At 38.6% G+C, this 15,389-nt stretch overlaps 1 pseudogene; it reads left to right on the top strand.

Moving 5' to 3' along the window:
- The window catches only part of LOC101694344, a 60,431-nt pseudogene extending 45,281 nt beyond the window's left edge, over positions 1 to 15,150 (top strand).
- The last annotated feature ends 239 nt before the right edge of the window (positions 15,151 to 15,389 follow it).

Below are 15,389 nucleotides of genomic sequence, written 5' to 3'. Positions count from 1 at the left end.
AACTTAATGTAGAGAAAAAAGTAAAATTTATTAGAAATCATAGAAAGTATGCTTCCAAATCCTAAAGGGACACGCCATGGTTGAAATGAAAAAAAAAAAAAAAAAATCACTCCATTTTTTATTTTTAACCAAGGAAAGATATAAAGAAAAGAAATGGAGAGTAATTTATTGTATCAAAAATATGATAGATTTGGCAAATGCTAAGTGAGACAATTAGTACAAAAGCAGCTTATTGTCACCTATATAAATTCTGTGCTCTAAGAGAGTATGACTCATGTTTTAACGTCGTCTTTTTTGCAGTATGGGGAGTGATAATGCAAATTCATCTTCTGGTTCCAACTGCATTAAATTATTCTTAGTAGTGCTATTTCCCCAGTGAACCCAAGTAATTATTGATTGGTCTGTTTGAAATGACTGAGCAAGCAAACACTCTCAGGGATTCTGCATGTATGTAATCATCCCTTCGTCAAAATTATTAATGTCTGCCTTCCTTACAGAAATATTCTTGGCCAAGTCAGGGCATTGCTTCTTCTTAGTGCTGTTCTTTTAACAAGAGTATAGTGTAACCTGGGATTTTTTAAAAAAAGATATTATTTTTTATTTGAGAAAGGGCAGCACACGGACACAAGCAGGGGAAGTGGCAGAAGCAGGCTCCTTGCTGAGCAGGGAGCCCAATGTGGGACTCTATCCCAGGACTCTGGGATCAAAACCTGAGCCAAAGGCAGACTCTTAACTACTGAGCCACCCAGGTGACCCCACCTAGAACTTATATGATATCAAAACACATGTCTGAAAACAGAAATTAGTCACTCAGCCACCATAAAATCAGTGTCTCCTAATCATAGCCCCTATTGAAATAATCATCATTCAGATATGTAATCCAGGCAAAATGTTCGGGACACAACAATTCTAGGAAGAGACAAAGCAGACAGCGACTGGGGGGCAGCGATGAGCCTGAAGGAGGGGAATTTCATCCATTTGTCTTGTGGTTTTAACTCCTAGACTAAAGACACTCTACAGACAAGTGGGAGGTGGTGTGGGGAAGGGTGGGGAGGGGGGAGCAGCCCTCCAAACACACCGCTACAGTCATTCAGTTCTAGGCATCAGAGGACGCAGGTGGGCTTCTTGGGTCTTGGGAAACTAATGAAAGACGGAAGATTAGTGGTTCTATGACTTTTTGCCTGAAGAGACATCCCAGGCAAGGTTGGGTGTTTGGGTCCGAGGTTCAGGGAGATGGGGAGCAGCTGTACCAGCTACATATAATAATCAGTCAATAGAAGGGATTATTGTTATTAATTTGATGTTATGGGTTCTATTTGTCCATTACAAAGTAATCAACCAGGCACTTATAGACACCGAGAGAAACAATGTGCACATTAAGTATTTATAACACCACAGGGTTGAACAGAACGCCCATTTTTATTTTTAAAAACTTATACACACAAAACAGAGACCCAGGAAATCACAAAACACAAATGGACAGCTTAATGAGTACTGCACAGTGTAGATGAATGCTCTTAGGTCTGTGCGCCATGAAGATTCGCTCCAACAGGCACCACGGAGCCCCCTCACCAGGCTGCTTCCCTTCCCTCCTCCCAGAATAACCATTACCTACCTGACTAGTACAGCCACTACCGCCTTGTGCTTTTTTTTTTTTTTTTTTAAGATTTTATTTACTTATTTAACAGAGAGAGCACAAGTAGGCAGAGCAGCAGGCAGAGAGAGGCAGGTAAGCAGGCTCCCTCCTGAGCAGAAAGACCGAGGTGGGGCTCCATCCCAAGACTCTGAGATCATGACCTAAGTGGAAGGCAGAGGCCCAACCCACTGAGCCCCTCAGGCGTCCCTGCCTTGTGCTTTTTTTTCAAAGTTTATTTTTAGGGCTTTTAGGTCTCTTTTATTTGACACATTCCCTGTTCAACCATTTTTCCTCCTTCAGTTTTATCTGTTGAAGAGTTCAGAGCACTTGTCCTGTAGAATTTGACAGAGAAACAACCTCTGTAACTTTTCCAAATTGGAAGCTGGACCCACAGGTTTGGTCCCTTTGACCAAATTGTTGTGTTCTTTTATCAGAAGGCCCGTTATGACTGGTTGTCCTTTATGTACTTAGCTGATGTAGAAATGCAATGCTTAGATTGGTCATTCCATCTGAGTTTGCTAAGTGGTGATATTCTAACTCTCACTAGCAAATGTAAAGAGAAAATTCTACTCCTCTATTTTGACCACGCAGCAGTAGTGAGCTCACATAGGAAAGAGAAAATAAGTTCTTGACTCTTCCCCTTTATCCACCAGTTTTCAGGAGAAATAATTGGTTCTTAATAACATCTCAAACTAGTTTTTAAAAATATTATTATGAGTTTATGCATTTAAACCTATTGGATGGGCTTCAATAAATTTTAATTATTATCCTTTTTGAAGATTAAATTGTTCCAACTTTGCCAGTAGGTTCTTCAAAGTAGAATTTCTTTATATCAAATTGACCCACACGTCACAGAGTAAAATTGGCATTGCAATTTTTTTTGAGAAAGAAACGAACTTCATGCTAATCGTCAGAACACCCTGCTGACCGTTTCTACTGTGTGTGTGTGTGCATGCATGCATTTTGTGTGTCCTTGTCTGCACATACATACGTGTGCCCATGTTTGTGTGATAGAGAAACTCCGGATACTCTTTCCAGAATTATTGACCACATGACCTCAGAACGGCTTTATTACGTTACCTTCCCTTGGGTCCTTTAAAAATTCATTCCCTTATAACTAACTAGCTATGTCAGCTAGTGATCTAAAAATAATTATTGGACATTCCAGCAGTTTGTATGTAGTTAGTAGTGATTTTCTGTGTTACTATTGCTAAGCACGTGATTTGCTCATTCCATACATACTGTCAATTTTTGTAACCAAACCTTAAAATCTTTTGTTTAGTTCTAGTTTGTTCTGTTTTATGTTGCTTTTCTTCTTCAGGGACTCTCATTATCCATATTTGGATGTGTTTTTCTAATCTTTATTTTTATCAATTTCTCTCAAATCACTTTTTAAAATCTTTTTTCTTTGATTTCATTTTCATTTTGTTCCCTCTTGTCTATTTTTCTGAAAGTATTATGAGCTCTGCTTATGTTTTTCATTATTTGTAATGTGTCTTTGATTCACTTGGAAATAGGAATTGAAGTTTGGATGTGTTCCCTGGATGTGTCTCTTTGGTACGCTTCTGTCTTTTCTTTTTTCTTGTCATAATCTGATATTGTATGTAATTTTCATGTTGCCATTTTCATTTGCAATTCATTTTTCCGAATGTTTAAGGAACATTGTGATATGGAGTAGCTCTCCTATAGAGTCCAGAGCTCCCTCTCTACTTCCTTATAAAGTAAAAAGACAGGTTCTTGGCTTCAAGATTCCGTGACTGCTCTGTCCCTGCTTCTCTCTGAGCTTCTGTTCCCATCATTGCTTTCCCACTGGGATCTGATTCTATACTTCAACATCTTCTCAGTCTCTCAGAACCCCAGACCCCAGATGGGGAAGGAGCCAGGTGGGGCTGTATACCTCCTTGGCTCACTCACAGTTGGAGAAGCAGCACTCCCACCTCCATGTTCTGGTCGGCAGAACCTTCTGGAGCTGGCTGGAAGGAAGTCTGGGGGTTCTCAGCATCTAAGGATCTCCAGACACCCTGTTGTTTCAATGGAAACATCTTCTTTCCAGCAGATGCAGATAGCATGCTACCTCTGTAGCCATCTGTGTTGGTGTTTGGAGCCTGTGGCCTGTTCCATTGTGACTGTTTTATTTCCGGTGCCCAGATGTCTCTGTCGTATTCTGGTATTCAGCGAGATGTAAAACCATCCTGTCACCATCTTCTCTCTAGTATTACTAATAATTAGCAAATGCCTGGCATACTGCTTGGCTTACGGAGACTTAATGAAATATTTATTAAATTCACAATTCAACTGATATATGAATTATTTTATATACAAATAGATGTTGAAGTATTTGGTTTCAGTACAACTTTCTCCTTTATAGTACCTAAATAGATGGTGATTGTCACTTTCTTCTCAGACTGATGTATCTAGGATGATTATGTAATTTGTCCTCCAAACCAAATATATATATATTTTTTTTAGACTTTAATTTTTTATTTTTTATAAACATATATTTTTATCCCCAGGGGTACATGTCTGTGAATCACCAGCAAACCAAATATATTTTTGCCTGAAAGGAAATGTTTTTTACAATCATCCTGGGGTAACAGATAGAAATTAAAAAGTAGGTGCCCATGGTCCCCATTTATACATTATACTATTTAATAGGTACCTTATTTACATATAAATAGGTCTTTTGTATTTCACCTGTTTAAAGAAGGTGATATATCTCCCCAAAAGCACAAAAATCACCTTCCCACATTTGTTGCTTTGGAAGTTTCTTGTCTAAAACTGTAACAAAATTGTTTAAAATATACGTGTTAAATTCAGAAGCAGAGGAAACAGTGATTTTCCAAGTGTGATCGTAAGATACATTAATAGGAACCAGTGATTAAATTTCAAGATTTAAATTCAATTTCAAATTCTGTAGCATTGAAGAGTAAATGCTGAAAGAAAAACTATCAGAAAGAAATCTATCAGCCTGAAAAAGAATAAGAAATGGCTCATATGAATAGTGTCTTTTGACCTGTTGCTGAGATGCACTCAGGCAATGCGGAGTTAAGACAAGATTAGTGAAGACAGGCTATATACATAGAGTTCTGCCAAAGAACTAATTGTACTCCATTGTCTATTTTATCGACAAGGAAATGCCTAGCAGAGGTGTAGTACAAATGCTGTACTCAATTCACTAGTATAATGTTTTAGGAGTCGTCAACTATGCAGAAATATACAGCATCAAAAATCAGTATGGAGTCTGGAGTGCCTGTCACATGACAGGCACATTTATGTTCTTCTAAACATGTTTCTGTACTTTTTAACTGAGAAAAGTGACTGTTATATGCTTAATTTTTAGCTCTGAGGAAATATTTAATACTTGGTAACAATACATTTTAATGTTAAGTTCTTAGCAAATATAATTTAAATTTGCCTAGATATTTTAATGGTAAAACTCCTACCTTAATTAAGTCATAGGATCCTGAGTGTTAATTTGTAATGAGAGACTTAGAACTTACATGGAATGGAAAATTCTTCCTAGAATTTATATACAAACTACTGCCTCCACATCTAGAATCTCCTGGGGTTAAAATCTAGACAAATATTAGAATAGTAGGATGCATTTTATCTTAGATTGTTTAGATACTACTCCATGATATATTTTTACTTTCTATCTTAGACTTCTTAGGTATTCTTCCAGAGTATATTTTTTGGACAAAAGACCATAAAATTTTTCTTATAGGGAAAAGAAAGGAACGTGACCTAATGGCATAATTATATCAAGATTTCCATGATTATAAGTAATTACAAAATACATAGGGATTCCAAACTTTTTTGTCTTTCCTTTTGGCAAATGTAGTTACAGGAGTCTGATTCTCATCCTCAAGTGACCCAGCTGCACAGTTTCCTGCTATACCTCAGCTCTGCACTCTCATGTGTTACCAGACCAAAAGTCAATTCTTTGCTTTTGATTCCTTCCACCAACATAGTCAAATGCCCCCCAGTGTGCTCCTGAGTGTCACAAATGCCGTGGGGCTTGGCCAGGACATGCAGCCCTTGTAACCTTCCCACATGCAGACATATTGCTCCTCTCATGCCCACAAATGGCTAACGACCATCCAGAGCTGCCCTTCATGAGAGTGTGGCTCAATTTCTGACCACGTGTACAAATCACTCAGGTAAAATGGGTGTGGGGTGTCTACTGGGGGATGTCTTATGGAAAACAACATGTGAGAACTCATGAATGCTTCCCCCAAAACCTTTCAAGGGTGCTCAGCATCAACTGGACTGAGAACCTCAAAACGGATTTCTTCATATTGCCTCTACAGACGGATGGCCAATGTTCACCATGGGGTCAAATGTTGTAAGGACTTCATTTGATCTCAGGATTTCAGGGAGGGACTTGGATAAGAAATGGGTAAGGGAGATGGTCTTGGGGAACAGCAGCCACGTAAGTTCCTAGTGACCCACTTTTTCAATACAGTAAGTTTTCCTGTAGATAGCCATACTTAGAAAATTGCTGTGGAGGATAAAAAGTAGAGATTCCATGCTATTATCTGCTCTTCATTGCCTTCAATGGACATTTCTCTGCTTAAGTGCATCCCATTAAAGGACATTTCAAGAGCTATTCACAACAAAATGTGCTGATGTCCATTCAATATCATAACCAAATCCACATCCTTAAAATTAACCTAATGATCCTGCTACCTGCCCATCTGTTGGCGAAAGTAAAGGGAAATGACCACAGCCGAAAAACTCAGTCACACAGAAGGTCCTGCTGCTGCCCTTCCTTTACCATATTCTCCACACCAGCATGCATTAATTCACTTAGTTCAACTGACCAAATATTTGATGTGTGCATTATATGCACTACACAGTGTGTTAGACACTGAAGGGGATTCAAAGATGACTGGGTCTCATGACCTCACCTCATCAGTTTATGAGGATGAGGGTAAAACAGAAATATCAGAATATTAGCATAAGAAAATTACCATACAAGAAACTTATAGAGCAGTCAATCAGGATTCACAAAGAGAGAAGCCAGCTATTGTAAGACTGAGATAATTCTTGTGGAGAAGACAGAATTTAAATGGACTTTCAACCACAGGGAGAGTTTCAATCCCTGGCAAAGAGGGGATAGGGAAGTTTAGCAGAAAAAAATGTAGTAAACACAATCCTGAAACTGTGTGGTATGGATGGTTTTCTGAGGATGACTGTGCCACCCACAGGTGACAGTCATGGGAAACATGACCAGACAGGAGCGTGGGGACACAGGGGAATGGTGTCAAGGACCTTTGTCAGCATGATGGAAAACAAGAATTAAAAAATTCCATCTCAGGGGCACCTGGGTGTCTCAGTGGGTTAAGCCGCTGCCTTTGGCTCAGGTCATGATCTCAGGGTCCTGGGATCGAGTCCCACATCGGGCTCTCTGCTCAGTGGGGAGCCTGCTTCCCTCTCTCTCTCTCTGCCTGCCTCTGCCTACTTGTGATCTTTCTCTGTCAAATAAATAAATAAAAATCTTAAAAAAAAACTCCATCTCAGAAAAACAAGGGAGCCTCTTCAAGTTCTGTTAGTAGGGGAAATGAACTCACCCCAGGAGAGCCTGCAGTGATCCCAGCTCACCAGGATCCGCACATTTCTGAGGCACACTTCCGTACCCTCCCATTCTGTCTGTGTGACCAATAGGACATGGCAGATGGATGCACACCACTTCCAAGAGTAGGCGGTAAAGTATACGCCATCTTCTTCTCTCTGTCCCTCTGTCTCCCCATCTGGTCACTCATTCCTGGGGAAGCCATGCCGTTAGCAGCCCTATAGTGACACACACAGTGAAGAGCTGAAACGTCCCACCGGTAACTACAGGAGTAGTCTGGCAGCACTCACTGCCCCACTCAGCATCGTGACTACAACAACAGGACAGACCCCAAGCAGAACCTTACAGTCAACTCCTCACAGATCCCTGACCCTCAAACTGTGTGCATAGTAAGTCTGTTGTGTAGAAGGTAGCAAGTCTGGAGACTATTTGTTATGCAGTAATAGATAACTGTGACACTTACAGATGGGCCTTGTGACACAGTCTTATTCACATGGCAGTGAAATTTTGTGTAGATCGTAAAAGAAAGATTAGAGATGAGAAAAATTTAGTAACTTACTATATATACCAAACCGTCCATGTGCTTTTTCACACATTTCCTCATTAAATGACCTAAAGGTATTCCTTGAAGATGGTACAATTTGTATTTTTATTTTATTTTATAGGAACTCAAACCATCAAGCAGCTTGTTCCAGATCACAGAGCTAATAAGTTATAAGCCAAAATTCAAACCCTTACTTGTTTATGTAAGTAAATGTTGGTTGAATGACTGCATCAGCACATGGGTATACATTTCATGTGTTATTATAAAGTCCTACAAATATGTTTCCCTTGCCTTTAGGAAAATTTAGAAAGATTCTGAATTACTCCTATTAATCCTATTAACACTTTTTTGTAGTTCCCCAATAAATGGAATCAAAGAGAGATTTTCAAGAAAATTCATGGTTTGGCATACTTTACTGGCTTAGATGTAGTTAAAGATTTCACAGTGCAAATCTTCTCAAAAAACTGTCTTTAAACTACCCTCTCTGGCCTTTAATGTATGAGTAATTTCTGGGAAGTGCTTGCTTATGACCTCTTTTGAGGTTTCAAGAAGTGATAAGAAACCTACAAAAAGCACTCCAGGAGAAAGTTTAAACTCCTGAAATAGGATTCACTTTGACACAGTTAAAAAAATTTATTTTCACGTGAGATCCAAGCAAGGGTGGGATTAAACACTCAAATGGAAGAAAAGTGGGGGGAAAAGAGAAGCAGCAAGCAAGTAACAGCAACATTTAGAGAATTAAATTTAACAAATAAACATGCGACTAAAAATACTGAGATCAACATTAATACTTAGTGTAAAACCCCAGCAGATTGTCTTAAAGTTGTATTTTAAGAGGAAATGTAGCATGGGTACTACAGCTAGCCTCTTGCCTGGGTTTTCACCACAGCCCTACTACCCTTTACGGAACATGTGACCTTGGGAGTTACTCACCCTGTTTGTCTCCTCTTGAAAAGGAGATAATAATGGTACACAACTCATGGGGTTGTTGTGAAAATGAAATGAGATAAAATATGTATTCTCAAGAGTGACTCGCATAGGTTAACTGTTACATATCAATCCTGATAGGTACACATTGTTGAGGGGTGGCATTTTTCGGGCAATCCTGTTGGTTCTTCTGGTAACGCATGTAACCAATATGCATTTGGGAAGCTTGATAAAACTTGTAGGTAAATTCTGGTAACATACATGTAATCAAAGCTTGAAAGAGACAGAATTTCTTTTTGAATGTCAAAGATTTTACTTAATTCATTAATTAGAGCAGGGACCAGTGATTTATCACCAGATTGAAAGGAACATCAAATCACTGTACATAGGGGGTCAAATAAGGAATGCCAAAATGAATTATAAATTGATCAAAAGTGGGTCAATATCCACAGGGCAATAATCAATTACATTCCTCATCACACAATTTACATTTCTCTCTACAAGAATAGTCTGTGTTACTCTTAGTTTCCTATGATTTACACAGTTGTAAAATTACTCAAAGACAATGAAACACCCGTACTCTGAAAAGTATCAGACACTGGTGGAAGCAACTGAAAAATGGAAAGGGACGCCAATATGATTTTCCCTTTCATCTGTTCTAAGCAGAGTTCTCCCACTCTCTTCTAGTTTTCCATCAGCATTACTCTGCAGGTTTTTGTTAGTGGGGAGTATTCATTCTTGACTTGACCCTTAAAAACATCATAAATCATTGGACAGGAATGTCTATTTGAATAAATATAAGTAGTATTTTGTTCATAGTTAAAGCAAACTTACAGTCATCCTCAAACATTCTTATTAAGGAACAGCTTTTGAAGAAATTTCCACTGTAAATGAATATAAAAAACCTAATGGTACTCCAAAGGGTAACTAGAAACCCAAGACTATATGTGGGAGGTAAGAAAACTTTGAAGACGGATGAGGAGAAACTTCCTGAAATGGAGCTCTTTAGCAAGAGAATACAATTAGCTAGCATTTATGGACCTTACATACCAAGTATTGTATTAAGAGCTTTATTATCTCTTTCTGACTGTATAAAACCCTACAGGATGCCGATATACATTTATTTTTTTTTTCCCTATATAAGAATGAATTGAGGCTTAGAGGGAGTAACAGCTAAGTTCTGCTGTAGTTACTACTTGAACACAAAAGATACCCAGGCCACTGAAACAACACACAACTCTGCCTCCAAGAGCTCAGACTACCATATTAGGCTCACAGAGGTGAGGGGAAAGGCCACTGAAAGACCAGTGTGTAAGAATGATGGAAAGAAAGCAATCTCGGGATTGAGCTGACCATTCCTAAGGCTGCTGAATAATGAAAGAAGGAAGATGTAGTGTTCAACGATTCAATAGTTGCAAAGAACACCCAGCGCTCATCACAACATGTGCCTTCCTTAATACAATAAAAGGTAATGAGGTACTATATGTTGGCTAACTGAACATAATAAAAATAAAATAAAATTTTTAAAAAATTAAAAATTTTAGAAAATTTTAAAAAAAGGAAGAAGTAAAAGATAAAAGATTAATGAGAAATAGTACAATCTCTCTCATGTTCTGATTTCTACAACTGAAGGGTTAAGAGCCAGCATCCACCGTCGGTCTCTATGCACATGGCACCAGGTTAAGTCATTTACAGGCGTTATCTCCAAACATCCTACCCTACTCCATGAGGTGGTACTAAAGGTAACCTCATTTTGCAAAGGAAGGACCTCAGGTTTAGAGACTTTTAGAGACTTCAGGTACCACACCCAGCTGAGAGCTAGTGAGGATATCCGGGCTAAAGCTGGGCCTATATGAATGTGAATCCCATGCAGTCAACCACCCAGCTCTGTCCATCCCATAATTTTATATTCATGCTTTCTTCTGAGTGTCATGACAGCCTTTACTAGTGACTAAAGTAAAAACTGAAACTTACAGATGTTATGGGACAACCGCAGGTATATAGCTAATATTCACAGTTGATCAGAAGGATGGGTAAAGACATACGAAACATGAACTAAAAATTAAGTACTTTCAAAGCAAATAATTTCCCAAAGAAATGTCTAACTCCTACTTTGCTGAAAGATTATTCCTAATTATAGACCCCATAAAATATTCTTCTGGAATGTCTTCAGTTGTTTGTTTCTCACTAAGATCATTTTGTATTTATCATTTGAGAGCCTGCAGGTACTGCTCATTGTTCATTGTTCACTGAAAAACAGCATCTGGGAAATTACAGAATTCATCAGCATTTTGTTGTTTGTTATTCCAAAAGAAAAAAAATAATTAAAAAGCATGCATAGCAAATTGTAACACCTTTCTCAAACTGATTAAATATTAATTGCACTAACGATGTCCATCTACGGGCCTACAAAAGACTACATTGGTTTTGCATGGGTTTACACTGCCTATCATACATTGATTGATATAACGTGAATACATAATTCCACAGCAAGACCTAGCATTTGCGCTAACAAGAGTGTTCAGGGAGAATGAAAATAAGGAAATGAAAAACCACTCCCATGTTGGTAGCTCAAGGCGATGGCACTCTCTTCTCACACATTGTTGGTGAGGATTTTCCTTGCATCCAGTGAATGCATATTTCTTTCTTTTTCTGGGCTTAGAAGAACCAGGGAAGTCTGTAGGGCACACACAGCTGACTGAGCCAGGAATCACTTCCTTCACTAAGATGATGATTGTCATTGACGCTCTGCTAACAGCAGTGAGCACGACCACAGATTGATACAGACACGACCTAACATTTCCTTGATTTCAATTTTTCTAGAAGAGTAAGGTTTTTTTCTTTGTCTTTTTTTGTTGAATGCAAATGTTAAAGCACATTACAAGATGAACATATATATCATTTTAAAGTCTGTTAAACAATATAAAAAGTAATGTATACAACAAGTGTGAAGACAAATGACTTTATAAGTTAATATTATCACATTTCAAATGTCTTTGAGAAATGCTAATGTATTAAAGTTGTCTTTCCCCTCCTACAACATGACAGGCACAATAGATTTTTTTTTTTAACCTCATTTTCTTTCTAGCCTGGGTTAGGTAGTTGCTCCCAAATGTCTAATCTTGGCCTAGTAAATAGACACCATTTGCTGTCCCTGTTCCAGGCCATATGAACACATGATTGGCAAAGATGTAATTGACTTGACATCATTGCAAAGCAAAACTTTGGGCTATGAAATCATGGGATAAAAACCAGATTATCTTTGAAGTTTGGGAACTGCAAAGAACTGGTAACTTTTTATGTCAACACAGCAGTTCTTTTCTTTATACCAAATTAAGGAAGTCTCCCTATTGTTGAATCACAGAGTTAACAGAGACAGACAAGCCACAGAGTTCTCGCTGGCTATGGCAAACATTCTGCAAACCGGGGATATTGCACGGACTAGATGCTTTACTGACTAGGTTTCCAGTGCTTGTGCTGCTGGGACTGGGGGATATTTGGGAAGGAGTATTGTCCACAGAAATCAATTTTATAATGATCAATATTAAAAACAATTACAGTAACGAAGTATAAGGCTCTGCAATAATACCTTGAAGCAGCATACACCAGGCAAGCATTCAAACTATTACTCCCACTAGACTAGCTGAGGAAAATTAAGCCTAATGGCAATAAATATAGGTACCTATATCAGAAATAGTAAATTAAAAAATACATTATTTAAGAACAAAGAGGTGTAATAAGCGTACTTCTCCTTAAAAGAGTAAGTTCAGCCTTTAACCAATTAAAATGTTTTTTCCTTCTCATTTCCTAAGTTGTAAAAGCTCCTGAAATGTGATGGTGCTCATCTCACTCTTTGATAGTCAAGATTCTGGGGTTCAGGCCAAGCCAGTGCAAGCCAACAACTCTCTACGAATCATTCTGTGCCCGCAAAGTTAGAATTGGTATAAGCAGCTGGTAGGAACTAAATTAGAAAGAGAAACATGAAAAGGGAGATCTCAGCTTTGAATAAAGGCACAAACTGATGTCTGTACACAGTTCCTAGTAAAAGAGTGCATGGGTTTCTTCTTTGTCATTTTAATTGAGGAAAAACAGCACTGGAGACAGTACTGACTCTGGACACACCCTGAAAGGACCTGAATCATAGTTTCTCTTAATAATGACAGTTTTAGGCAAATCTTCAACTTTTTCTGATCTTCAGTAAGCTCATTTTTAAAGTGGCAGAAATAATGGTACTGGGCTTGTAAGGCTGTTACTGGGGATAAATGAGGTTAAGTAGAGAGTGTACTAAGCTAACTCTCTGGCACAATGAATGTCAGTTGGTACCACTACCAATACCATTGTCACCCAAGATGAGCACCAGGCTCCTTACTTTCTCTGGACCTTCACCCTCTATGAGTCCTGAGTTCTCCCACTGTTGTAGGACTTTTCCAATCCATTCTTCTTTTCCCATTTCTTTTGTAAAGTCAGACTACATGTTTGGTTTGTGCCTTGTTACCACATTCAGTCTCCCCTCTGGTGCCAAACTTGTCCCCCGGTGAGCAGTAACAAATGGAGCCCCAGTGATTTTGCACCTCCTTTCTCTCCCCACTCATGGGAGCATGGCTGTGGTTCTGGATATGCTGCCTGCAAACTAGGGATCCCAGATCCAGTAAGTAAGCTCATGGATAGAACCATCTAGAGGAGAGATGAGGATCCTGGAGATAAGTAGGATTATAAGAGAAAAAGAATATGGTATATTCTTTTATGCCATAATAACAGCAACAATGAAACTTCAGGCTTCAAGTAGCAAATATTAATAGATTTTTGTTCAAACTTTGTAGCCATCTGACGTGTCAGAGGGCTCTGCATGACACTTTTTTAAAAAAAATCATACATTCAGGCTGATGAAACATTCACATTTGGTACTTATCTGTTACCATGTGAAGAGTAAAGGAACAGTCATTACAGGGAAGTAACACAAGATTTACATTTTGTAAATGAGGGCAAGGCACATGCCCTACTGTTTGTCTCGGATATTAGTGAACAGCCCAAAGATAACAAACCTGTAAACCAGGATCATAGACTACAAACTCCCGACAGCAAAAAATACATTTCATCAATCTTTACATTTACCTCATCAAACAAAAAACCTGGCTCAGTTGGTTAAGCATCTTCCTTCTGCTCATGTCTTGGTCCCAGGGTCCTGGGATGGATCCCGCATCAGGCTACCTGCTTAGTGGGAAGCCTGCTTCTCCCTCTGCCCTTCACCCCGCTCTTGTGTTCTTTCTCACTCTCTTTCACAAATAAATAAATAAAATCTTAAAAGAAAAACAAAACCCTGCCTACAGTAACTGTACAGAAACTGCATTTGTAAGGAGTAAACAAATGATCTCACCTATCATATTACAAAGCTGGATCCCAATGCTGATTATGCTAGTAGATGGAATCTATCATGCTAACAGGACCAACAGTCCTTAAAAATTAAAGTTCTTCAACCATGAGCTTACTGAAGTTCTCTCTGGTGTCTTTCACTGTGCAATGTAATATAAAACCCTTGTGGGACTTTGCTGGTGCTTGTGGTGGAGATCTTCCAAGATTACCTAGGTCTTGGTCCAGGAGAACGCGGACAGTCAAAGCTGTTAATTCCATGCACTGTAGGGTTAGGAAGACATTTACTGTTTTTCCCCATGGGATGTTAGCTGTCATGTTAGCACAAACTGATCATTACTTGTAGTGTATGTTTTAATTCTTGTCTCTCCCCACCAATGCACAACTCCTTCCAGGCTTGTAACACAACCTCTGCATGCCTTGTTTTCATTTCTGAGGGAAATTAATGCATAGTGGAAATACTGAATTTCCATTGCGGCTTCATTCCAGTGGGTTTCAGACTCACTTGCTCCCCCGGATTGAATGAGTCATGAGTGGATGGGCACATACGGAAAGGGCCATGAATGGATGCTGCAAGCTATTAAGACTAAGTATTGATCAGCAATGACTGTGCCATGACAAGAAGCTTCCTGATTTGGGGATCCTGAATATTTCTAAGTCATGAGAAAATAAGGAATATTATGAAAGAGAAAGAAAATCAAAACACTTTTCTTAAGCTCCGTCCTGTATTTTGGATCCACTTTCATCAGTTCTTACGGTTGCTTGTCAGACCGCCAGCCGCCAAAACGATAAGGCAGATTGAGAGCAAGTATGCTTTTCAGGAAGCCTTGGACGGTGCAGGGGATAAACCTGTTAGTAGCTGACTTCTCAACCACATGGTCTGAGCCTTGCAATGATCAAGCCTTTCTTTCATTCCCTCTCTGAGATGTATTCCGATGTGGTGTTCCTTGAAGTAGACATGGATGACTGTCAGGATGTCCATTTGGTGTGAGGTCAAATACATGCTGACCTTCCAGTTTTTTTAAAAAGGGACAGAAGGTGGGTGAATTTTCTGGAGCTAATAAGGAAAAATTTTAAGCCACCACAAATGAATTAATCTAATTATGTTTTCTGAAAACATAAGCAGCCCTTGGCTGTTGAAAACTTCTGACTTTTTAAAATTTATTTACAAGTCTTTTATGAAGACTCTATACCCAACTGCCATCTGATTATTAGTTACAATAAAATATTAATTCTACCCTTTAAAAAAACACTTTTCTTAAATATTATACTAACAAAGCAGTTTTATAAAAGAAAATTTTTAAATGAACTTTCATAAATGTAGACTTTTCTGTGATTAA

Source organism: Mustela putorius, unplaced genomic scaffold (assembly GCF_011764305.1).
Source record: "Mustela putorius furo isolate JIRA1106 unplaced genomic scaffold, ASM1176430v1.1 tig00000577_pilon_pilon_pilon, whole genome shotgun sequence".
Classification (NCBI taxonomy): domain Eukaryota; kingdom Metazoa; phylum Chordata; class Mammalia; order Carnivora; family Mustelidae; genus Mustela; species Mustela putorius.
Note: the sequence above shows the minus strand (reverse complement) of the source record. Positions and strands in the feature narration are given on the sequence as shown.